Raw genomic sequence first — 26080 nt, 5'->3', positions numbered from 1 at the left:
GTGCTCTGAGGCAGGGAGCCAGGTGATCAGTCTTGGCGGGTCCCACCCCCACAGGGATGAAGAAAACGGCTATTCGAAACACTTGGGGTTAAGAGGTTCACTGTGGGTACAGCTGAACCCAGGATGGTGCAGCTCAGTGCGCGAGGGGCGTCCACCATTACCGAGGCATTCCGCCCCTACTAAGGTACACTCCCATTGCTGACACAGCCTGCCATTGCCGAGGCAACCCGCCATAACAGAGAGACTCTGCCACAGGACAGAGCCCACAGCAACAGGATGGAGCCCATGACAGCAGGGCGGAGCCCACGACAGCAGGGCAGAGCCCATGGCAGCAGGGCAGAGCCCACGGCAACAGGACAGACCCCACAGCAGCAGGGCGGAGCCTCGACAGGCAAATAGTTACTAGACTGCCTCCTAGCTGGGCAGGACAGTGCAACAGATACTCATAAAGAAAGCCCTAACTCCCCAAGACAGAGCACCCGAGAAAAAAAGGGGTTTTATGAGTTCTGTTGCAGCAGACTTAAACGCACCTGCCTAACAGCCCTGAATGAACAACGGAGCTCACAGCTCAGCACTTGAGCTCCTATAAAGTACAGACCATCTCCTCAAGCAGCTCCCTGACCCCTGTATATCCAAAGAGTCACCTCAAAAAGGACGGATTAGACTGACATTTGGCGGGCATCATTCCGGGACAAAGATAGCAGAAGAAACTGGTAGCATCCCTCACTGTTCTGCAGCTGCTACAAGTGTATCCAAGACAAGCAGGGCCTGGAGTGGACCTCAGCAGTCATACAGTGGAGGGACTATACTGGTAGAAGGAAAACTAAGTAACAGAAATACTTCATCATCAACAATCTCGGCGTCCACTCAGAAACCCAATCAAAAAGTCAGCAACTACTCAGATGACAGGTGGATAAATCCACAAAGATGGGAAGAAACCAGCGCAAAAAGGAGGAAAACACCCAAAACAAAAACACCTCACCTCCTACAAAGGACCAAATCTCCTCACCAGCAAGGAAACAAAGCTGGATGGAGAATGAGTGTGATGAAATGATGGAATCAGACTTCAGAAGGTGGGTAATGAGAAACTTCCGTGAGCTAAAAGAACATGTTTTAAATCAATGCAAAGAAACTAAGAAACTTGAAAAAAGATTTGAAAAAAGATTCGAGGAAATGATAACAAGAATGGATAACTAAGAGAGGAATATGAATGAATTGAAGGAGCTGAAAAACACAACACGAGAACTTTGCGAAGCATGCACAAGTTTCAACAGCTGAATTGACCAAGCAGAAGAAAGAATATCAGAAGCCGAAGATAAACTCAATGAAATAAAACGAAAAGCCAAGATTAGAGAAAAAAGTGCAAAAAGGAATGAACAAAGTCTCCAAGATATGTGGGACTATGTGAAGAGACCTAACCTACGTTTGATAGGTGTATCAGAATGTGACGAAGAGAATGAATCCAAGCTGGAAAATTTTCCCAACCTAGCAAGGCAGGCCAATATTCAAGTCCAGGAAATACAGAGAACACCACAAAGATATTCCATAAGAAGAGCAACCTCAAGGCACATAATCTTCAGATTCACCAGGGTTGACATGAAGGAGAAAATGCTAAGGGCAGCCAGAGAGAAAGTTTGGGTCACCCACAAAGGGAAGCCCATCAGATTCACAGCAGATCTCTCAGCAGAAACCCTACAAGCCAGAAGAGAGTGGGGGCCAATATTCAACATCCTTAAAGAAAAGAACTTTCAACCCAGAATCTCATATCCAGCCAAACTGAGCTTCATAAGTGAAGGAAAAATAAAATCCATTGCAAACAAGCAAGTACTCAGAGATTTAGTCGCCACCAGGCCTGCTTTACAAGAGCTTCTGAAAGAGGGACTACACATACAAAGGAACAACAAGTACCAGCCATTCCAAAAACATACCAAATGCTAAAGAGCATCAACAACATGAAGAATCTGCATCAACTAATGGGCAAAACAGCCAGCTAGCATCAAAATGGCAGTATCAAATTCACACATAACAATATTAACCCTAAATGTAAATAAACGAAATGCACCAATCAAAAGGCACAGACTGGCAAATTGGATAAAAATCCAAAACCCATCTGTGTGCTGTATCCAGGAAACCCATCTCACATGCAAGGATACACAAAGGCTCAAAATAAAGGGATGGAGGAAGATTTGCCAAGCAAATGGAGAGCAAAAAAAAAGCAGGAGTTGCAATTCTCATCTCTGATAAAATAGACTTTAAAGCAACAAAGATCAAAAGAGACAAAGAAGGCCATTACATAATGGTAAAAGGATCGATACAACAAGAAGAGCTAACGATCCTAAACACATATGGACCCAATACAGGAGCACCCAGATACATAAGGCAAGTTCTTAATGACCTACAAAAAGACTTAGACTCCCACACAATAATAGTGGGAGACTTTAACACTCCACTGTCGATATTAGACAGATCAACCAGACAGAAAATTTACAAGGATATCCAGGGCTGGAACAAGCAAACCTGATAGACATTTACAGAACTCTCCACCCAAATCCACAGAATATACATTGTTCTCAGCACCACATCACACCTACTCTAAAATTGACCACATAATTGGAAGCAAAGCACTCCTCAGCAAATGCAAAACAACTGACATAATAACAAACAGTCTCTCAGACCATAGTGCAATCAAGTTAGAACTCAGAATTCAGAAACAAACTCAGAACTGCACAGCTTCATGGAAACTGAACAACTGGTTCTTGAATGTTGACTGGATAGATAATGAAATAAAGGCAGAAATAAAGAAGTTCTTTGAAACCAACAAGAACGAAGACACAACATACCAGAATCTCTGGGACACATTTAAAGCAGTCTCTAGAGGAAAATATATAGTAATTAATGTATGAAAAGAGTGGAGAGATCCAAAATTGACACCCTATCATAAAAATTGAAAGAGCTAGAGGAGCAAGATCAAAAAACTGAAAACCTAGCAGAAGACAAGAAATAACTAAGATCAGAGCTGAACTGAAGGAGATAGAGACATGAAAAACCCATCAGAAAATCAATAAATCCAAGAGCTGGTTTTTTGAAAAGATCAACAAAATAGACAAACCACTAGCCAGATTGATAAAAAAGAAAAGAGAGAACAACCAAATAGATGCAATAAAAAACGATAAGGGGAAATCACCACAGATTCCACAGAAATTCAAACCATCATCAGAGAATATTACAAACAACTCTATGCACATAAACTAGTAAACTTGGAAGAAATGAATAAATTCCTGGACACCTGTGTCCTCCCAAGCCTAAACCAGGAGGAAGCTGAAACTATGAATAGACCAATAACAAGGTCAGAAGTTGAGGGAGCAATTAAACGCCTACCACACAAAAAAAGCCCAGGTCCAGATGGGTTCACAGCCAAATTCTACCAGACACACAAAGAGGAGCTTGTACCATTCCTTCTAAAACTATTCCAAATAATCCAAAAAGAGGGAATCCTTCCCAAATCATTTTATGAGACCAACATCATCCTGATACCAAAACCTGGCAGAGACCCAACAAGAAAAGCAAACTTCAGGCCAATATCCATGATGAACATAGATGCAAAAATCTTCAATAAAATACTGGCAAAACAATTGCAACAGCACATCAAAAAACGTATTCATCATGATCAAGTAGGATTCATCCTAGGGGTTGCAAGTTGGGTTCAACATAAGCAAGTCTATAAACGTAATTCACCACATAAACAGAACCAAAAACAAAAACCACATGATTATCTCAATTGACGCCGAGACGGCATTTGACAAAATTCAACAGCCCTTTATGCTAAAAACCCTCAATAAACTCAGTATTGATGGAACGTATCTCAAAGTAATAAAAGCTATTTACAACGAACCAACAGACAATATACTGAATGGGCAAAAACTGGAAGCATTCCCTTTGAAATCTGGCACTGGACAAGGATGCCCTCTTTCACCACTCCAATTCAATATAGTACTGGAAGTTCTATCTGGAGTAATCAGGCAAGAAACAGAAATAAAGGGTATTCAAATAGAAAAGGTGGAAGCCAAAATGTCTCTATATGCAGACAACATGATAGTATACCTAGAAGACCCCATTGCCCCAGCCCAAAAACTCCTGAAACTGATAAGCAACTTCAGCAAAGTCTCAGGATATAAAATCAGTGTGCAAAAATCACAAGCATTCGTCTACACCAATAACAGACTTAAAGAGAGCCAAATCAAGAATGAACCTCCATTCACAGTTGCTACAAAGGGATAAAATACCTAGGAATACAACTCACAAGAAACGTAAGGGCCCTCCTCAAGGAGAACTACAAACCACTGCTCAACGAAATAAGAGAGGACACAAACAGATGGAGAAACATTCCATGTTCATGGTTAGAAAGAATCAATATCATGAAAATGGCTATACTGCCCAAAGTAATTTATAGAATCAACGCTATCCCCATCAAGCTACCATTGACTTTCTTCACAGAACTGGAAAAAACCACCATGAACTTCATATGGAACCAAAAGAGAGCCCGCATAGCCAAGTCAATTCTAAGCGAAAAGAACACAGTGGGAGGCATCACACTACCAGACTTCAAACTATACTACAAGGCTATAGTAATCAAAATAGCATGGTACTGATACCAAAACAGAGATATAGACCAATGGAACAGAACAGAGGCATCAGAGGCAACACAACATATCTACAACCATCCAATCTTTGATAAACCTGACCAAAACAAGCAATGGGGAAAGGATTCCCTGTTTAATAAATGGTGTTGGGAAAACTGGCTAGCCATGTGCAGAAAGCAGAAACTGGACCCCTTCCTGACACCTTACACTAAAATTAACCCCAGATGGATTAAAGACTTAAACATAAGACCTGGCACCATTAAAAACCCTAGAAGAAAATCTAGGCAAAACCATTCAGGACATAGGAATAGGCAAGGACTTCATGACCAAAACACCAAAAGCATTGGCAACAAAAGCCAAAATAGACAAATGGAACCTAATCAAACTCCACAGCTTCTGCATGGCAAAAGAAACAGTCACTAGAGTGAATTGGCAACCAACAGAATGGGAAAACCTTTTGCAGTTTACCCCTCTGACAACGGGCTGATATCCAGAATTTACAAAGAACTCAAACAGATTTACAGGAAAAAAAACAAACAAGCCCATTCAAAAATGGGCAAAGGACATGAACAGACATTTTACAAAAGAAGACATACATGAGGCCAACAACCATATGAAAAAATGCTCAGCATCACTGGTCATTAGAGAGATGCAAATCAAAACCACATTGAGATACCATCTCACGCCAGTTAGAATTAAAAAATCTGGAGATAACAGATGCTGGAGAGGATGTGGAGAAAAAGGAACACTTTTACACTGTTGGTGGGAGTGTAAATTAGTTCAACCATTGTGAAAAACAGTGTGGCGATTCCTCAAGGCCTTAGAATAGAAATTCCATTTGACCCAGCAATCCCATTACTGGGTATATACCCAAGGGACCATAAATCGTTCTACTCTAAGGACACATGCACACGAATGTTCATTGCAGCACTGTTTACAATAGCAAAGACTTGGAACCAACGCAAATACCCATCAATGATAGACTGGAGTGGGAAAATGTGGCACATATACACCATGGAATATTATGCAGCAATAAAAAATGATGAGTTCGTGTCCTTTGTAGGGACATGGATGAATCTGGAGAACATTATTCTCAGCAAACTGACACAAGAACAGAAAATGAAATACTGCATATTCTCACTCATAGGCGGGTGATGAAAAATGAGAACACATGGTCACAGGGAAGGGAGTACTACACACTGGGGTCTACTGGGGGGAATAGGGAGGGCCAGCGATGGGGGGAGCTGGGGAGGGATAGCCTGGGGAGAAATGCCAAATGTGGGTGAATGGGAGGAAGGCAGCAAAACACACTGCCATGTGTGTACCTATGCAACTATCTTGCATGTTCTGTACATGTACCCCAAAACCTAAAATGCAATAAAAAAAAAGACATATTCATGCCAGAAGATGAGAGATAAACCCCATGAAACTTCAGAAGACAGAAATATCAGTAAAAATGGCCATAGGCCTAGATCATGTTAGGATATCCTCCTATAAATTTCTGTATCTTCAACTGCCTGCTATGAAGAAAGAAGCATAGTACTTGATGGGCTGCTTTAGATTTTGCAGGCAAATATCTATCACATTAATATATTTACCAGGTAATTTATAAAGGTGTCAGTTTTGAATAAGTTCTGGAGCAAGAAACTATAAAACAGATCTAGACCACTGTGTAAGCCACCCTAACACTTGGGCCTTATGACCTAGCAGTTTCAATGGTAACTAAACTGTTTCTGATAGACAAGGATGTTTTATAGAGCCTCAACTAAAACTCAGTGAGAGAATTACAGCACAGACCCCTAAGGATTTGGAGTAAGCCTGTCCATCTTTGTTAACAACCATGAAAATCAGTTCTTGGCTTGCTAACGTGCTCTGCAGAAACTGAATACCTGACAGAAAGACACCCAGTAACTGTGATCTGAAACGCCCATCATGAACTGGATATTCTCTGATACACTAAATAATAAAATTGGACATGGGCAGTATGTTAAATGGATATGGCAGATCCAGAATGCACAAATAAATTTCATGAGCAGATGGCTTAGACTCTCATGGTATCAGTTCCTACTGCTTTACCACCACACTCTCAACCCATAGCTAGAACCTTATGGACCATTTTTTTTTTTTGAGATGGAGTCTCACTGTTACCCAGGCTGGAGTGCAATGGCACAATTTTGGCTCACTGTAACCTCCATCACCCAGGTTCAAGTGATTCTCCTGCCCTTGCCCTCCTGAGTATCTGGGACTATAGATGCATGCTGCCATGTCTAGCTAATTTTTTGTATTTTTAGTAGAGACAGGGTGTTGCCATGTAGGCCAAGCTGGTCTTCAACTCCTGACCTCAGGTGATCTGCTTGCCTCGGTCTCACAAAGTGCTGGGATTACAGGCATGAGCCACCATGCCCAGTCCCTTATGGAACGTTTTTAATGACCAATTAACAGAGAAGGAATAATCACAGGACCAGCATTAAAATGGATGTGCATAGTATATTGGTACTGGCTGGAAGTGGATGGCTCCTGCATGGCAATGCAATTCTCCTCAGGAATGCCCTTAAGAACTGTGATAAAGAGAAGTCACCCCAGTGGGCAGAACATCTGGAATATACCTGGTTTTCCCTTTGTATGAGAGGAAAAATGGTTTGAGGTATGAATCTACCCAGGCCTACTTTGTGCTACTGCGCTTCACAGGTATTGCTTTTTTAACAAATTGAAGTTTTCAGTCTATCGGCACAATTTTTCCAACAGCACATTCTCATTTTATATTTCTGTGTCACATTGATAATTCTTGCAATATTTCAAACTTTTTCATATTATTGTTCTGTGATAATAATGCCGATCAATGATCTTTGATGTTACCATTATAATTATTATGGGGAGGCACAAACTATACCATGTAAGAACTTAATCAATAAATGTGTGTGTTCTGACTACCCCACAGACCAGCCAGCCCCCCATCTCTCTTCCTCTTCTCAGATCTCTCTATTCCCTCTGACATAGCAATATTGAAATGAGGCTAGTTAATAACCCTACAATGGTTTTTAAATGTTCAAGTTAAAGGAGGAGTCACATCTCCCTCTCTTTAAAGCAAAAGCTAGAAATGATTAGGCTTAGTGAAGAAGGCATATTGAATGCCAAAATAGACCAAAAGCTAGGTGTCTTACACTAGTCAGCTAAGTTGTGAATACAAAGGAAAAGTTCTAGAAGGAAATTTAAAATGTTACTCTCGTGAATACGTGAATAACAAAGTGAGGCAGCCTTATTGCTGATATGGATAAAGTTTGAGTAGTCTGGATAGAAGATCAAGCCAACCGCAACATTCCATTAAGGCAAAGCCTAATCCAGAGCAAGGTTGTAACTCTCTTCAATTCTATGAAAACAGAGAAGCAAGGAAGCTGCAGAAGAAACGTTGGAGGCTAGCAGAGGTTGGTTCGTGAGGTTTAAATAAAGAAGCCATTTCCATAGTATAAAAGTGCAAGGTGAAGCAGCAAGTGCCAATGTAGAAGCTGCAGCAAATTATCCAGAAGATCTAGCTAAGATAATTGATGAAGGTGGCTACACTAAACAACAGGCCTTCAATGCAGATGAAGTAACCTGTTATTGGAAGAAGGTGCTTTCATAAATACAGAGGATAAGTCAATGCCTGGCTTCAAAGCATAGATTGACTCTTTAGTTAGGGTCAAATGCAGCTGGTATCTTGAAGTTGAAGACAGTGCTAATTAGCAATCTGAAGATCCTAGGGCCCTTAAGAATTAAGCTAACTCTATTTTGTCTGTGCTATATAAACGGAACAACAAAGCCTGAATGACAGTGCATTTGTTTACAGCATGGCTTGATGAATATTTTAAGCCCACTGTTGAGACCTTACTGCTTGGAAAAAAGACCCCTCTAAATATATTATTGCTCATTGAAAATGCACCTGGTCACCCAAGAGCTCTGATGGAGATGTACAAGGAGATTAATGTTGTTTTCATGCCTACTAACATAACATTAATTTTGTACCCCATGAATCAAGCAGTAATTTTTAATGTTAAATATTGTTATTCAAGAAGTACATTGTATAAGGCTATAGCTACCATAAATAGTGATTCCTCTGATGGATCTGGGAAAAGTAAAGTGAAAACTTTCTGGACAGGATTCACCATTCTAGATGCCATTAAGAACATCTGTGATTCATGAGCGAAGGTAAAAATATCCACATTCACAGGAGTTTGAAAGAAGTTGATTCCAAGCCTCATCAATGACTTTGAGGGCTTCAAGAGTTCAGTGGAGGAAATAACTGCAGATGTGGTGGAAATAGAAAGAGAACTAGGACTGGAAGTGGAGGCTGAAGATGTGACTGAATTGCTGCAATCTCATGGTAAATCTAACAGACGAGAAGTTGCTTCTTATGGATGAGCAAGGAAAGTGGTTTCTTGAGATGGAATGTGTCCTGGTGAAGATGCTGTGAACATTGTTGAAATGACAACAAGGGATTCAAAATATCCCATAAACTTAGTTGATAAAACAGTGGCAGGATTTGAGAGAATTGACTCCAGTCTGGAAAGAAGTTCTATTGTGGGTAAAATGCTATCAAACAGCACTGCATGCTACAGAGGAATCTTTCACATAAGGAAGAGTCAATCAATGTGGCAAACTTCATTGTCTTATTTCTAGATATTACGCAGCCACTCTAACCTTCAGCAACAACCACTCTGATTAGTCAGCAGCTGTCAACACTGAGGCAAGACCCTCCACCAGCAACAAAGCTGTGACTCTCTAAAGGCTCAGGTGAAGATTATCATTCTTTTAGCAATACATTATTTTAAAATTAAGGTGTGTACATTATTTTTACACCTAATACTGTTGCACACTTAATAAACCACAGTATCATGTAAACATACTTTTACATTTACTGGGAAACCAAAAAATTCATGTGACTCACTTTATTGTGATATTCATTTTACTGTGGTGGTCTGGAACTGAACCTGCACCAACTCTGGGGCGTGCTTGTGTTGATTTAAGGACAGTTACTTATAGGGTGAACACCAGACAGCATTCACCATGGAGAAAGTTTTCAATAATCAAGTTAAAAGTAAAGGTGATACTTTAAGCTGTATCTTTAATTTTTGTTTTATTTCTCAATTTGTTCAGACCCAGGCAGGGAAGAGGGTGTTATTTGTGGGAGACCTCCTCATAAGGCCCAGTAGTATGCAATCACCTAGGCTTGAATATATAGAGAGAGAGCAAAAATGTGCAGTGCTATGAGAAGAAATCCATAATCATGTATGAAAAGTTAGAATAATACAGGTAATAAGATTGGTCTAAGTGAAGGAATAAAGAAAGTGGCTCTGAACTATTAGAGAACATATATTCTTCAAGCATTCTGAAATATTTACACAATTGTACCATGTACTAACCACAAAGCAAGTTTCAAAAAATACAAACCCACCCCATTTATATACTTAGAACAGATCGTCCAAGCACAATACACGATTAATTTCATAGATATGAAATTAATAATAAAAAATGGACAAACCGTTAATTTTAATAAAAATAGACAAACCACAATACACAATTAATTTCATAGATATGAAATTAATAATAAAAGATAGACAAACCATTCCACCCTCTTACATTTGGACAATATAAGCACACTTCTATAAAATCACTAGTTCAAAATAGAAATCATCATAGGTGTTAGAAAGTATTAATAATAGTAATGGTGAAAACAGTAGCAGTCAAACCTGTGACACATAGCTATGATGAAGCCTAAAGGATCTGAGCCAAATCCACTAAGTGAATATTTATACAGTTTGATTTTATGTATGGGAAAATATAAAAGTAGATTTCTTCTTTATACCTTACCAAAAAAAAAATTCAGGAATAAAGACCTGAATGTAAAAAGTCAAACTCTCAGTTTTATATAAAAACATATGCAATATCTACTGAACTTGGGATGGGGAAGAATCCATTGGTCAATATGTAAAAAGCTTAAACTATAAAGGCTAAATTTGATTGTATGTAAAATGTTAAACTCCTTCACAATAGAAAACTCCATAGGCCAAATTAAAAGACCCGCCAAACACAGAAAGGAGAAATTTGCAGTGTAGAGAGCAGAGAGAACATTAATATTAATACATAAGGAATTACAAGTCAGTAAGATAAGGACAACCCAAAAGAAAAACAAACAAAGGATATTTTTTAACAATTCACAGAACAGGAAACCTGAGTGGATTATAGAATGATTTTGTCCATGTTAATAATTAGCTAAAAGACAAATGAAATTTTATAGCTATCATTTTAGAAAATAAATTAGTCTGATTACATTAAGTGTTGGCAAGAACATGGAGAAATCAAGTTTGATTTCTTGCTGATGGTAGTATATATCAGTATAATCAATTTGGAGACAGTTTAGCAATGCTTGGTAAAGGTGAAGCCACACAAACCTGATCCAGTAATTCCCCTTCAAGGAATCTCCTTGAGAACCTCTTGCACAAGTGCCCAGAAAGACATGTACAAGCATGTCTAAGGCAGCCTTGTTAGTAACAGTAAAACCTTAGAAATACCCTCACCTATTAGGGAAATGTCCACAATTTTACCCATGGTAAGCCTGGAGGTCAAACAGGAGAACCAGCACTGACGTGCTGCAGGTGCTCAAAAAGAATTATCAAGGGCACACAAAGAGGGAGTGTGTTTGAAAAATGAATGGGAGGTTGAATAGCAGTGAAAAAGACAAGACAAAACAAATATGGAAATGTCAGCCTAGACAGAGGGTGAGCAAAGGCGTAAAGCCTGGAGCCAGCCTGGCACCTGGGGAGGCTGGCAGTGCTGCTGAGGTAGAAGTGGGAGTGGTTGTGATGTTATGGGAGTGATGGGGCAGTACGGAGAACTGGGATGGGAAAGGTGGCAGGGGCCAAAGAATGAACGTTGTGTAGACAAGTTGAGAGCTCAACCCTGCAGGCCAGTAATTTCCTAACTTTTGGCCTTTATGCTTTTAAAAATTATTGAGAACCCAAAGGATTTTATGTTCATATGTGTCATATGAATATTGAAACCAGGAATATTAGGTAATTTGTTACTTATTTAAAAGTAATAATAATAAGTTCATGATATGTTAATATATATAGCATATTTGTATTGTCCAAGATAAAAGAAAATTGTAAGAGATGTCTGGTTTACTAGAAGATAGCTGAATTTTAATTTTTGACAATATGTTGTTTTGGTGGAAGTATATGAAGAAAAGCTTGCCTCACATAGATATCTGGAAAAGGGAGATCTTTTTTAGATCATTATGGATATTATTTGGTGCCACACTGAAATTGGATAACTCATAGTTTCTCAAAAGTTAGCTGCAATGTGGAACCTGAAGCCATATTAACAAACCTTTCAAACGCTGTTACATTAAAATCCATTGGTCCATCTTGCACCTGAATAGATTTTTTTTAATGTTTGCATGATTTTGTAATATGTACCATTGGTCATTTAAAAATATTGGCTGAGTTATGGAAATCTTCCAACTGTTAGCACATCTCATTTTGTGAGATGTGTGTGGAGACCCAAAACAAACTCCATGTTTCTTAATATCACCACCAATCTCATCAGAAAAATCAATAAGTGTTGGGAAGCTGTCAAGCTCATGATGACAGATGCATGTTTTCCAAAATTCTAATTTTTGTTTAAAAGATCACATTTTATCATTGGCAACAAACACTGCTAGTTGTTTTCCTTGAAGTGACAAGCTCACTTTATTAATATTTCAGATTACAACTGCCAAATGCCCAAGTCTGAATAAACACAGACTCTGTCTGTCAGTCTGTCAGTCATGCTTTCAAGTAAAAATGATATTAGGTAGAAGAAAAGAAAGCTAGTTTAGCTTGCAACTCAAATGACTGCACAAATGCTTTTCCCTGCGACAACCACTGTACTTTGGTATGTAGCAGAATTGTTTATGAGTCCTTTGTATTTTGACACGCAGAATATTAAAAAGATGCTCATTGAAGGGCTGAGATTTTAAAAAATTAATATTTTTACTGCCTCATAGTTGCATTTTTAAGTGAAACTAGCTTTTTCTTCTTCTGCAAATGCATGAGGTAAAAAATATAAACACAAGGTTTAATATAGTTTTGTTCTAACCCTTAATTTGTGCTGACGCACCTACTGATTTGCCCACTATTGCTTTTGAACCATCAGTGCAAATATCAGCACAGTGAAAAGGCTAAATAATCTCATATTCTTATTATGAAAATAGTTTTGACCTCAAGTACCTTCTGAAAGTGTCTTGGGGTTCCACATTATACATTGAGGACTGTTGCTAGATAAGATGGAGACTATCAGGGAAGGACATGACTAAATTGCAATTTAGGAATATCATTCTGCCAACAGCATGGCTGACGAGTCAGAGGGGATCCATCTGTGGGAAGGAGACTGTGGCAGTGTTCCAGGAGAGGCAATGAGGGCCCTGAACTAGCACCAAGGCTGTGGGCATAGGGAGCATGGGGATAGGAAAATCTTTGAGTCCAAGATGACTCCCAGCTTCTCTGACTTCACAGAGGATTCACTGAGATGGGGAACTCAGGAGAAGCAGATGGGGCTCAGCTTTGGTTAAGTTGAAATTGAGGTGCCGTTCATGGAGCTATGTTCACAAGCAGCTGTTTATATGGATCCTGAGATACATGTTTGAGAACTAAAATCAAGGAAAAATCAAGGAAAGATAAAATCTTGGAGGGCTAGTCTTGAGCCTACAACCCTCAAGCTTTAATTACTAGGTAGAGGATAAAAAATCTGCAAAGGAGACTGGGAAGAAACTATGAGAAAGACAGAAGGACAACCACAGGACATTTTTGTTATGGGATATGAGAATGTTTCCAGAGGCAAAGCCCAACCATGGCAAATGCCAAAGATACCTAAGAACTAAAAGGAGTTCATGAAAACATAAGCACCAAGAAGACTTCACACCAGTATATCCACACCTGGAACAGTGCCTGATTCAGGGTAGATATATGTAATTCTTGTTGAATGAACAAAGGATCCCATTGGAACTTCCCATTGAGGGCACTGGTGACTGTTGTCATAGTGGCTTTGTGGAGTGTAGTAGACATAAGCTTGGCACTGTCTATGGAAAAAATGCATGAACTTTTTTTAAGGAACTTTGTTATCGAAGGAAGGGAAGAGATAAAGAGAGATTTTGCAAGTATAACAAGGTGAAGGGTGGCTTATATTTAGTTAGGCTGATTTTTTTTTTTAAGAATGAAAAAGCCTTTTAAGTATGTTTTATAAGCACTGGGGAAGGAGCAAGTAGAAAGAGAAAGGTTGACAATTAATGGTAAATTATAATCCTTTTATGTACAGATCCCTGTCTCCTTAACCTCCTTAGTCCCCAAAGCTACTAATGGCTTGAAGAAACAGAGATCCCTTTTAAACAAAGTGCACTTTGGGCAAATTTCTGGCTGCGCTGATCACAAGGAAAGCACTACTGAGAAATTTTGCCCCCTCCTGTCCCCTTCTGTCCTAGCACCAGACTGTCATTTATCTCAGCCTTTCATGACCTGACATTTTTAAGTGAAACTAGCTTTATTTTCTTCTGGTAAATGCATGAGGACTTCAAGGCATCACACCCCAGAGGTAGTTCCAGCTCCAGAGTCTGCCATCCTGAGTCCAGCCATGTGCATGACTTTGAGTTCTTCAGAAGTGCCTCCTCTCTCTCACCGCCCCCCAGCTTCCTTGCCCAGAGCAGTCTTCCTCTGCATGTCTAGCTGGCTAACTGCTCCTCACCCTTGAGCTCCCTCCCCTGAGCTTCCTCTATCATAGCAGGCATCCCACTAGACTGCAAATTCCTCTTCCCAAACTTTCTTCCCCTACTAGTCTAGAAGCTCTGTGAAGGGACGTATCAAGTCCTGCTCTCTGTGCATCCCCAGTACCCAACACATAGTAAAGCTCGCTAAATATACGTTGCATGAAGGAATAAACAATGGATGTATTCCCAATCCTCTTTCATCCTAACTCTCTTCATGGACAAAGAAGACCTGGACAGAGAAACAGGCTCAGAAGTGGAATCCAAAGCATCGCTTTAGGTTACACTGTTTTTCTGTAGAGTCTAATTTTCTCTGGCTGCAGACTGAGGCTGCACACAGCCTGCAGACTTGGAGTCAGTGAAGACTACATCATAATAACCATCTATTAAACTTCAAAGGGAGAAAAATTAAAAACATGAATGGAACTAATTGCTGGTTGCCACAAATTGGTTTCTGGGCATTATAAATGGTTTAATAGTTGGTCTAGATACCACTGTGATAGGTTGCTGCCATTTACAACTACAAACACAGAGAGATGCGGAGATAACCAATACAGGCTGTGGCCTCAGCAGTCACAGCTCCACAGCCGCAAGGGAAGAACTGTACCTGTTTGAAGTATTTGACATATTTATCAGTCACAGAGTAACCAAAAATGACTACTGTCTAACAATTACATAACCTAAAGACATGGCGCCCAGGTGAAACAAACTGAACTTCACAGACTACCCTGGCTAGGAGTCAGGCTGCCTGGAGGTCAGATCAGGCTCTGAAGCAACCAGCCATATGCTGACAGGCCAGTTGTCTATTTTGAGTACTTAATGAGGCCTGATAGAATATAGCTCTCTGTGGGGTCTACATCCATGAATTCAACCCACCTCAGATGGGAAATATTCAAAAAAGTTGCATCTATACTGAACATGTACAGATATTTTTTCTTGTCAGTTTTCCCTCAATAATAAGGTATAATGATTTGTATAGCATTACATTGTGTTAGGAATTGTAAGTAACCTAGAGATGATGTAAAGTATATGGAGGAAGTGCATAGATTGGATGCAAATACTGTGCCATTTTATATTAGGGACTTGGGCATCTGTGGATTTTGGTGACCTTGGAAGGTGTTAAAATCAATCCTCCAGGGATACCAAGGGATGACTGTACTTGGGCTCAAGCATTCACTTATTCATTTAATGAGTCCAGATTGATTAAGTATCTACCACATTCCTGGCACAATACCAGGTGCTGGGGCTACCTTGAGGTTCAAGTCCACCACAAGGCTCATGCCAAAGCACACAATGTGGCGATGCTGTTGGGGTACACGTGGGTGCCAGCAGGGAAGACACGGAAGTAACCAAAACCCAGCAGAGAGAAAACGCATGAAGTCTCAAGAGGGAGAGATCTTTGAATTGGGCTTTAAATGATAAATACGAGTTTGTCAGGCCGGGAGTAGGAAATGCCATTCCAAATGACAGGAACAGGGTATCAAAGATACATGAAAAAGAAATGCTTAGGAAACAGGGAGTGTTAGGTGGGTCTGGTTAGAGGGGAGGAGGAACCTGTTTGGTTCAGCTGGTGAGGTCTGGGGGGTGTCTGGGCACTCTCCTGTAGACAATAGGCAGTGGTCTTCACACTTCAGCATGTATCAGCATTACCCAGAGGGCTTGTTAAAACACAGATTGCTGGGCCCCTCTCCCAGAGTTTCTGATTTAGCAGTGCTGGGGCAGAGCCTGAGGGTTGGCATCTGTATTAAGCTCCCAGGTAATGCTGCTTCTGCCAGTCCTGGGACCACACTCAGAGAGCCACCATGCTAGGGAGTCCTCCCTTCTGATGCTTGTATGTCCGGGTCTGTTGAAGCAAGCATTTGACACATACAGCAGATTGGAAGGGCACAGGCTGAAGGCAAAGTGGCAACCATGAGGCTTGTAGAAGCTCCTAGAAACAAAACTCCTGCCAACTCTTGCAGCTCAAGAGTCCCTGACTCATCTTAAGCCCAAATATTTGTTTCCTTTATTTAGCCTGTTACTAGTACCTGAAATTTTTACTAACAGCTTTTCTCATTTGGATTATGAATTGCAAATACTTCTGGAAGGGGCTGCACATGAAACTGCTATCAAGGCTTTACTGTAGAGTGGTAATTTGATTATGAGGGTCTTTTCGTGTAGGCTGGAGGAGATGATGGCCATTTCTAATGCACTGGGAGGGCAGATTTACTCCTGGCTATGCTGTACCCTGATGGCACACTGTTACCCAAGTCACTTTACCTCCTTAAGCCTCAGTCTCAGTCTATTCTTTGGTAAAATTGTGGATAATGACAACTCCTGCCACAGTGAGGAAACGTGTGTAACAGCTTCTGGAATATATCAAGTGCTAAGCAGAAACGCTGACATATATGCACATACACCCATATATTCTTTTAGTACTTCTTCTAGCATATCAAAAACGTCAGAAGACTCATGAATCTATGTTTGTCAAGCATGTTGGGTTGTTGCTTTGTGTGTTTATGAGAGGGACACACAGAGAGACAGAATAAGACAGAGAGAGCAGGAAAGAAGTGAGATAGAATATGATTGAAAGGAGGAGACTGATGTTAATTCCAATTTTACCACTGGGCTTTTGGTCTATATTTCCAATAACTTTTCACAAGACTCCTAAGTTAAAACAGGTCAGGATTTAGAAATCTTATGGGTAGGGATTTCTCTTTGTTATCAAATAGAAAAAAAAAATCCCCTCCTTAGGTCTTTAGGGACTTCCTAGGTTCTCTGTGGATATTTGCACTGTTTTCCACAAACCCCAAAACAGGCAATATTGATCAGGCCCAGACTGAATGCACCTAATCCCTTTAAACAAATATGTCTAGCCAGTTTTGGGAAACCTTTTCTTAACCTTGGTGTAATTCTCCTCCTCCAGGATATTGACAGGCCAGGTTTAAAGGGCTCCTTTAACTAAGTGTGATTGAAGTTTTTCTTTCATCACAGAGGATGTAACATGTTATTCTAGAGTACCTTGGCAGGTGCATCCTGGAACGGCAAGCTACCAGCTTACCCACAAGTGAACAATTCCCTGGGTGGCATGGTTAATCGCAGCAGCTTCACCATGGTAAAAGACAACGCCTTTCTGTCTTGTCCCAAGGAAAAGAAGACATCTACAAATTCGTAAGAGGATAATTTCTTAATTACCCCATGAAGTTTGTTATTTCTGGTGGGTTCTTAAATCAGGCTGAGATGAGTGAAATCGGATCCTTCCTTTGGAGATGAAAAGCATTATTGGCAGCATTAGGTTTTTGCTGTGTCTCCCTCTACAGCTGAAGGAAGAATCTGCTCATCTCCATCGCAGTAGTCCTCAAAGCAGAAGCAGCGCTTGCGTGCAGGAGAAGATCCCCGATGGAAAGGCTGGGGCTGTTGGACTTCAGCTTGGTCACAATATCATTGTTTAATTACTTGGAAAAGATCCCTCTGGAGTGAGCAGAGGCCCTGACAGAACACATGACTCACAGCATATTAACTCCTGAATGTTTTAGAAACAAAGGTTTCCTTAATTTTCAGCAGCCATTAAATTCTCCTCAAAGTATTTTGTGAAAAAGGAGGGGTGTTCTGATCTTGATGATCAAACCATAACCATCCTCAGCCACAACTGGGGCACTCCCAGACTGTTGGATGCTAGTCAGGAAACGAACATTTCTGTAGGACCTATTATGTGCTCCAGTGCTCCAGAACTTTTCAGCCTCCTGCCTGACTCTTTGCAGTAATCCTGAGAGACAAGTGGAATAGCTGTTGTTTCAAAGCAAGGAAACTGAAGTTCAAAGTCCAAATTTCCAATGGGAGGAGGTGAAGAAGAGCACCAGTTTCACCCCATCGTTCTGTGCCCTTTCAGAAGGAAGAGGCCACCCTGGTAGCTCTCTGTTTCCAGAACTCTGCTTCTCTCACCTTCCTGTCTCCCACTCTGACTTCAGGGGCGCTTATACACAGGGGATAGCAGGAAACAGAGACAAAGGGGAGAAGGTGTAAGAACAGGAACAGGGAGGAAAACTTGGCACAACCCGGATTTAAGAAAGATTGGCCTTGCCAGGGATGCCAGGGCTGGTACCAAGAAGAACAGAGAAGTAGGTGAAATGTGGCCTTGTCCTTTCTCCAGTTCCAGAAGGACCTGCCTCCATTCCTGGAGTCCATTGATAACTCAACGGCTATTTATTAAGCATCTGCTGTGTACCCAGTACTTTACAGCAGCCATCAAACAAAACTCCTTCCCGCACAAAGTTTACATTCTCGGGGAGTTTCTATCCAGCAGCTTCAGGCAGTCCCCTGGGGGCTTAGAATGAGGGTGCCCCTTCTGGTTCCCGTGGACACGCACACGCGCAGACACACATGCGCTCACATATGTGTGCACTCACATGCACTTGCCCACGCGCCCTGTCAAGCAACCCTTTCTCTAGCCAAGCATCTGAAGCACAGGCGCAGCGTCCCGTGGCTACCCTGAACACGTGCGCCCTGAACACGTGCGCGAGGAGCAGGCCAACCCCAGGTAGCCACCAGCTTCTCAGGCCTGCGCAGTCGGAGGGGCACAGCTGGGCGACGCCCCTAGGAGGAAAGGAGGCTGCACAGAGTCCCCGGAGCCCTAGCTCCGCGTGGTTGCACCTGCTCACACTCCCTCCCGGGGCACAGCAGGGCTCTCCCTCCGGGGCTTGCGGTGCAGTGGACGGTGTCAACCCCTCCAGACTCCCCTGGCCCACACTTGCCACCGCCTTCACCTCTTAGCCCCACAGACCCACCCGGACTTCTCCCAGGCCCGGCCTCGGTGGACTGATTCCTCCCTCCTCTAATTATTTCTGGGGCCCAGCCTGGAGGGAGAGGAGAGGGAAGGTGTTCGCCTGCGCCAGCCGTGCTGTTTGGGTGAGGCACAGGTGGAAAACAATTACAGGACTCTTTGGAAACAGCCTCAGCCCTGGAACTGTGGCAGAAACTTGGACTCGGTGGCCTGAAACCAGGCTGAGGAGCACGGTCAGGCGGTGCGGACCTGTCCCTCGGGGCTGATTGATTAGACACTCCTTCCTTCCGAAACATTTTTCAGTCCGCTGTTTGTTTGTTTCTAAACCTAGCAACCATTTACCACACTTCTCACAATGCTTTCCCTAACGCGAGGCTGCGCGCACTACAGCACGCGCTTTCCTCCTCCCGCTCAACTTCCCCCACGCTCTCAGTCTCGGGCAACTCCCTACCAGGCCACCGTTGTTTCCCTGGGCACCTTTGAGAGGTTCTCCTGTGGCCATGCCCACCTGCCTGTCCTCTTCAGGAGAAAGAGAGAGTGGCAGGGCAGGAGGAGGGTCCCCACCCCCATAGGACAGCCGGCTGAACTCTGCAGAGCCCCTGTGTCTGGGAGGGTGTTTGTTAGGACCTCACAAGGTGGGGTACAGGCAGGCTTTCCCGGCAGGTGCACCTGCCTCAGTCCCATCCTGCAACCCCTGTGGATCAATGTCAACAGCAAGAGGCTCATAGGGTCTTGTTCTCTCTCCTTGGCCAGTACAAGAGAACTCTGCATTTATCCTCTGCCCACAACTTCGTTGAAGAAGTGGAGAAGTGAAACAACTCTAAGTGCTGTCTGGAAGGAGAGCTGGACTCTGTCTCCTGGGAGAGCTGGAGGGCATTTCTTCTCTGTGGAGTGTGAAGGGAGAATTGCCCTATTCCTTGCCTGTGAGCACTTGCCCCTGGGAGCCTGTGCATCTTATCCCTTTTAATTCTCACTGAAACTGCTGGACACATATCACTATCCCATTTTACAGGTGGGGAGACTGAGTTTCAGGCAGTTGTTCCTGTATAGCTGTAAGTATGGGAGGCAGAATAGGACGGGTTGCATGCCCCTCAACTAGTTTTATGGCCAATTGGGATTCATTTTCCTGGTTGTTGCAAAGCAGTGGATAAGGCTGGAAATTAGGATGCCCTCCTTCTACTCCAGCCCTGCCAGTTTAGCCTCTGCCCTATAAACAGCCCTTGTTCTTTTCTGTCTCCTAGATTCTCTCACGTAGCTTCCCCAACTTGGAATGCCTCTCCCTCCCACCATTTCAACTCCTACACACCTGAAAAACTCAGCTAACAAACCTCTTCACACAGGAGCATTTCTCTGCCCACTCTCTCTCCTCTAACTCTAACAACTGCATTCTGTGCCATAAAATCCAACCCTTCATGACGGTACTGTCTTTTATGATTGGCTCATTGTTTCCATTTTATTAATCTCATTCCATCAGCCAGACCGATCTCTGTAAGGGCAGGGACCAAGCATGGACACTTCCCCTAGATACCCCACTGTTTCCAGCCGAGTGATGCCATAAAGTTGTACTCAGTGACTCTTATTTGGCTAATTAATCAGACACATTCTAAACATGAGCCAAGGAGTCTTTGCTACAAGACAATGAGGGGTGGTACTATTGGGCTTTCAGCCATTAATCTGCTAGCAGCAACTTCCCCTCACTGGGTGGCCAGCCTGCCTGGTTCCTCCAGACTGTCAGGAAGGATTGCACCTGAGCTAGCTGAGAAAGGGAGACAGAGCTTAATAGTATGCTCTGTTCATGCTAAGGCACCAAGGACTGCTTAGACCAGGCAATGCTACTTAGACCAGAAGCACGGGGAGGCGTAACCACGCGGAGGGCTGGGGCTCCAGGGGCTCCACGCAGCCTCCTTCCCTCCCAGGTATGTGATGATTGAGGATAAGTGAAATGCAAATAGTTATGTACAGAACAAAGCATCTGGTCTAAAGTTGAAAACCACAAGGCAGATGATTGCTTTTTGGAGTATTTCTGTGCTTTCTACTGAAAGTTTGAGGCTGTTTGATGACATAATCTAAGGCCAAGTTCTTTTTCCTGTTACCTTCTCAGCATACAGCAGTGGTCAGTTCTTACCTCTGCAGGTTATAACATGTTTTTGCATCAGTCATCCCATTTATTTCTTGCAAGACTTTGAAAGGAAATTACACTAACAATAACAATGTTGATATTTATTAAATACATGTTCTAGGCACCAAGGGCACTAAGGGCTTGATGATATTAATTGGTTTGTTCCTTACCATTTTACAGATGCCGAAATTGAAGCACTGAGAATAACGATTTCAGACCGCATAGCCTTCCAAGTGGCAAAGTCTGGACTTGAACCAGGTGTCCTGACCTACAACCTGGCGGAGAGAGGGACAACTGCCATGGCGCCTTGCCTGTGGCTGCATGCAGTGCTGACTTACCTCAGCACTTCCAGGAAGCCCCTTTCTCACCCTGGCCCAGGCTTGTTCTTGGGGAAGATTCAGTGACTAGGTTGGTATCCTGGACTCAAGGGAGGGACATAGAACTTGGCTTAGCTTGGTCATTCCCTGAACCTCTCCAAGGCCCAATTTTGTTATCTGCAAATTAGGAATGATGGTCCTAAAATATCTGATAGGCTTGTTGGGAGCATCTAATGAGACAGCATAAATATAAAGCACTTGTAATGAAGTTCCCCTCCTCTTCCCTTTCCCTGCTGTTTCAGGGAGCATTGCGTGTATAGAAGCAGGAGTTATTGTTGAATTGACACATTTATCTAGTGGGCCACACTCCTGAATATAATAAGGCAAGGCCCACTGAAAGGAACTCTGACTCCTGGTATCCCCTGGGACGAAGGCCTGTTTTCAATTTGGTAAGAACTCAGAAATAGGTCATGGGTGGGAGAGAGACATCTAGCGCCTTGGCCTCTTTCTTTCCAGCCCATACCTTGTGCACTCTAGACAGGCTGGAGGATAGCCTTCGCAGACAAGCAGAGCTGGGCAGAGAGCCTGTGTGGGCCACAGGATGCAGCAGTAACCTTAAGAGTTACTTAGATGGTATTCCCCACATGAGTTACCTCTTGTTTAAAAGCTCCAGCCTGGTCTCAGTTGTGCCACTGAGGACAACAGGATATTGAAGTATGGGCTTTTTAGGTAAGTAAGAACAGCAGTGCATGATGGACAGCAGGGTGTGGTGCCAGTGGCATGTGTTGGTGGGAGTGTCCCCAAGGCAGAGGGGGACCAAGAGCAGACATAGGAGATACGGCCACCCAAGTGAAGATCCTCCCTCCCTGCCAGTACTCCTTTGGTCAACAAACTGCATTCCAGGTCTTACTGAAGGGGCTCTTGAGTGCTGAGAGTTCTACAAGAGGAAGAAAGTACCTGGGCGCTAAGGAAACTGACATGGAACACCTGCCTTCTACCAGGCAGTGCTGCTGGAAACACCATGGGCATTTTCTCACTTCATTTTCATAATGACCTAGAAGGTAGGTGCTGTGACTTTCTCCCATGTTTGGGGAAACTTGGCCTTGGAGAGGTCAGCTGGTGCATTCCAGGGGCCCAGAGAGTGGGTGACCAGGCCAGGATCCAAAGCCAGGTCTGTGGAATGCACCTGCTGGTGCCATCTCTACATACCCTGCAGTGTGCCCGGGGTGGCTTGGCCTGCTGTGGCTCTTTGTTTTTCTTTGAGAGAAGGGAGGCAATGTTTATTTCACTGGCTGGGATGGTGAGATCATTATCATCCTCAAAAAGCATGTGTGAAGTCCTTAATTGTTCATGGCACTGAGCACAGCACTGAATTATTTTGTATACAAAAATGATTAAGAAAAGTACACAGATAGGGTCTCTGCCTTCTGGGAACACAGCATCCCCAGCACGTGAAGTTGACTCCAGTGCCATGCCTGTAAAGCCAAGGCCTTGGTGCCATTCTCAGGAAGCCTTCTGAGAACTTTGTGACTTTGGGCAGTTCCTCACTTTCTCCAAGCTTTCCTCAGGCTTGCCACATGGTGAGATAATATATGGAAAGCACTTAGCAAGTGCCGGACATACTGTGCATTCTCAATCATTAACAACTATTACTACAGCCATTGGGTAGGTGGCTTATACCCAAAATGGATTTAGTGATGAGGATTTATGGTTAAACACTTTTTTTTTTTAATTTTTTATTGGATTATAGGTTTTGGGGTACATGAGCAGAGCATGCAAGACATTTGCGTAGGTACACGCATGGCAGTGTGCTTTGCTTTACTTCTCCCCTTCACCCACATTTGGCATTTCTCCCCAGGCTATCCCTCCCCACCTCCCCCTCCCACTGGCCCTCCCCTTTTCCCCCCAATAGACCCCACTGTTTAGTACTCCCCTTTCTGTGTCCATGTGTTCTCATTTTTCATCACCCACCTATGAGTGAGAATATGCGGTGTTTCATTTTCTGTTCTTGTGTCAGTTTGCTGAGGATGATGTTTTCCAGATTCATCCATGTCCCTACAAACGACACAAACTCATCATTTCTGATTGCTGCATAATATTCCATGGTGTATATGGGTTAAACACTTTTTTGAGGGTGGAGGGGATACAGTCTCATTCTGTTGCCCAGGCTGGAATACAGTGGAGAGAACGTGGCTCACCTGTAGCTTCAACCTCCTGGGCTCAAGCAATCCTCCCACCTCAGCCTCCTGAGTAGCTGGGACTACAGGTGCATGCCACAATGCCTGAGTAGTTTTTTCATTTTTCTGTAGAGTCAGGGGTCTCACCATGTTGCCTAGGCTGGTTTTGAACTCCTGGGCTCAAATGATTCTCCTGCCTTGGCTTCCTAAAATTTTGGTATTACTGGTGTAAGCGACCATGCCTGGCCAGAAAGAGACTTTTGATTGCACAGTGGAGGCACCCTTTCACGGTTCCACTGCTCTGTGGCTGTGGAAAGGCTACAGGGCTCTTATTTTCCTTACAGGAAAACATTCTCTTTCTCCTGAGATGAGGCGGGCTCGACCTTTATGGAGCAATCCTTCAAGTGTCTGTCTCTTAGTCATTGGTCTTTTGTTCTTTATTCCGGAGACATGTGTGGCTTTCCTGAGCAAAAGACGTGAAGGAATCGTGAAACGCAGCAGGCTAGAGCGGTTAGTGACCTGCATACAGTAAGAACTCAATAAGTGCTAACTGGGATACTGGGGTGGGAGTGTTCAGTTTTTCCAGACCTACAAAGGAGCCTACTGTCCTTTTAGTATTTTGCCTGAGGAATGAAAGGACAGAGCTGTGAACCCCATCAGATAAGACATCTGGGGCTGCCAGGGCTACAGGTGCAGGTGGAGGGCTCCCAGGGGAGCTTTTGCCCTGTGAGGGTCCCGCAGTGTGCACCCTTTGCCATGCACAGCTGGACAGGGAGCAACTGAGGAGCCTAAGTGACACAAGGGCACATGCTTTGGAAAATGTCTTTTGTTTCTTCTTGGCAGAGGTGGTGTAAGACACAAGCTTTGTACTTAATGGCCTGTTTGGCGGGGGAGGGGGGTGCAGAATTCACAGCAGTAGAGAGAAAAAGATTAAACTAATAATAAAACCAAACCCAAACATCATCGCCCTCCCACCCTCCTGCCCCAGCCCGCACCTGACATGGTGAGCTGTCTTCCAGCCAGTTCCCCTCCCAGGCAAATAATATTTATTCCATGAAGCCCTGACACACCGGTCTTCTAACAAGACAATGCTTGATTGTTTCTTCTTCCCCCTGCAGCAAACCACGGGCTGCCACAGAACATGTGAAAAGGGAAAGGAGCGAGGTTGCTGCTCTTCTGGTGGGACCAGCTCCGGGTACTGTCAAAACAAGCCTGAGATAAAGGTAGGCGAGGGGCTGCGGGCTCGGAGATTAGCACTGCTACTGCCCAACCTGCTCAGAAAGTTTCATTCTTTTAGCAAAGTTCCTGGCAGCTGTGACCACTTAAACAGCTTTTGCTTCCATTAAACGGGAGAGTCATTAAGTCATGGAGCTTAAAGCAGCTCTAAAGGGCCCAGTAGTCATTCCTCAGTGAAAAGTGCCAATTCATTGCTTGGTAGATTAGGGGGGGAAAAAAAAACACCTGGAGGTTCACAGTCAGTTTCTGTAGCATTGGGGATTGACAGTTGACCTCCATGTGAACCTGTGCTAAAAAAACGGTCTTGTGTGAGTCAAAGAGGCCTGCACTGGTGATGCAGTGAAAAGAGGGAAACTTCAGACCATAGAGAGGAATTGGATTGTCAGTTTCCACAGGTTCTCAGCAGCAGCTCTGTCTGTTCAGACCTGAAAGGTCCAGACAGATCTCTTATCGATGTTAGGATTTATCAACAGGTTTATCAGTGGGATGTATGTTGCAAGTCGAGATAGTTTGTGTTTTCTCAGTCCAAGTTTACTTCCCTATGTATCATCCACAGCCATCAGGGGCAGGACTAGTTCCTCCTTGAAACTAGGGATGGTGTCCCTTTCTTCTTTGAGCAGTGCCTGTAGACGATTCACAGAAGGGAGGGGAATAAACGATATCCCCGGGGCCTCACCTACATGTCCACCTTCATATGGGAGCCCACCTCTCACTCAGCAATGGTCCAAGCTGGCTAACTCAGCCAGAAGGTGGCAACACCATGACTGCTCACAAGGACAAAGTGGGCCAGGTGCGGTGGCTCACACCTGTAATTCTAGCACTTTGGGAGGCTGAGGCAGGCAAATTGCCTGAGCTAAGGGGTTCAAGACCAGCCAGACTGGGCACATAGTGAAACTCTGTCTCTACTAAAATACAAAAAATTGGCTGGGCATGGTGGTGCATGCCTGCAGACCCAGCTACTCGGGAGGCTGAGGCAGGAGAATTTCTTGAACCCGGAAGTGGAGGTTGCAGTCAGCCTGGGTGACAGAGTGAGACTCTGTCTCCAAAACAAACAAACAAAGAA

General features: G+C 43.3%; 1 long non-coding RNA gene across 1 annotated transcript; it reads left to right on the top strand.

The window, feature by feature from the left end:
* The first annotated feature begins 19920 nt into the window (after positions 1-19920).
* Positions 19921-25783, top strand: LOC108593952 (uncharacterized). The gene is made up of 4 exons (XR_001914597.3): positions 19921-20180; positions 21468-21695; positions 22508-22665; positions 24900-25783. It is a non-coding gene; the product is annotated as an uncharacterized LOC108593952 (long non-coding RNA).
* The last annotated feature ends 297 nt before the right edge of the window (positions 25784-26080 follow it).

The sequence above is a fragment of the Callithrix jacchus genome, chromosome 10, assembly GCF_049354715.1.
Source record: "Callithrix jacchus isolate 240 chromosome 10, calJac240_pri, whole genome shotgun sequence".
NCBI classification, from domain to species: Eukaryota; Metazoa; Chordata; class Mammalia; order Primates; family Cebidae; genus Callithrix; species Callithrix jacchus.
The sequence above is the reverse complement of the archived record's forward strand: the minus strand, read 5'-3'. Positions and strand labels throughout refer to the sequence as shown.